This window comes from Arachis hypogaea, chromosome 19, assembly GCF_003086295.3.
Source record: "Arachis hypogaea cultivar Tifrunner chromosome 19, arahy.Tifrunner.gnm2.J5K5, whole genome shotgun sequence".
NCBI classification, from domain to species: Eukaryota; Viridiplantae; Streptophyta; class Magnoliopsida; order Fabales; family Fabaceae; genus Arachis; species Arachis hypogaea.
The window spans coordinates 66,647,691-66,648,489 of record NC_092054.1 but is presented as its reverse complement, the minus strand read 5'-3'; the positions used below and the strand labels follow the sequence as shown (position 1 = coordinate 66,648,489).

Sequence of the window (799 nt, the reverse complement as noted above, 5' to 3'; positions counted from 1 at the left end):
CAAGGTGCAATTCGAACTCTATATCTCTTGATAAGTTTGAATTCTCTTCTATCTACCTCCTCTTTCTATTCTTCTTTTCCCCTAACACCTCAAGGAATCTCTATACTGTGACATAGAGGATTCCCTACTTTCTTATTCTCTTCTCTTTCATATGAGCAGGAGCAAAGATAAAGGCACACTTGTTCAAGCTGATCCTGAACCTGAAAGGACCTTGAAGAGAAAGCTAAGAGAAGCTAAAGAACAATTCTCTCTAGAGGGCCTAACAGAGCTTTTCAAGGAAGAAGAAGCCATGGCAGCCGAAAACAACAATGCCAACAATGCAAGGAAGATGCTTGGTGACTTTACTGCACCTACTCCCGACTTCTATGGGGGAAGCATCTCAATCCCTGCCATTGGAGCAAACAACTTTGAGCTTAAGCCTCAATTAGTTTCTCTAATGCAACAGAATTGCAAGTTTCATGGACTTCCATTGGAAGATCCTCATGAGTTCTTAGCTGAATTCTTGCAAATCTGTGACACTGTCAAGACCAACGGGGTTGATCCTGATGTCTACAGACTTATGCTTTTTCCTTTTGCTGTAAGAGACAGAGCTAGAACATGATTGGATTCACAACCTAAGGAAAGCCTGAACTCTTGGGAAAATCTAGTCAATGCCTTCTTGGAAAAGTTCTTTCCACCTCAAAAACTGAGTAAGCTTAGAGTGGAAGTCCAAACCTTCAGACAGAAGGAAGGTGAATCCCTCTATGAAGCTTGGGAAAGATACAAGCAATTAATCAGAAGGTGTCCTTCTTACATGCTT

The 799-nt window shown here is 41.4% G+C and overlaps 1 non-coding gene across 1 annotated transcript; it reads right to left on the bottom strand.

Annotated features, from left to right (window-relative positions):
• Positions 1-691: 691 nt before the first annotated feature.
• On the bottom strand, positions 692-799 carry LOC112780781 (small nucleolar RNA R71). The gene has a single exon (XR_003191597.1). It is a non-coding gene; the product is annotated as a small nucleolar RNA R71 (small nucleolar RNA).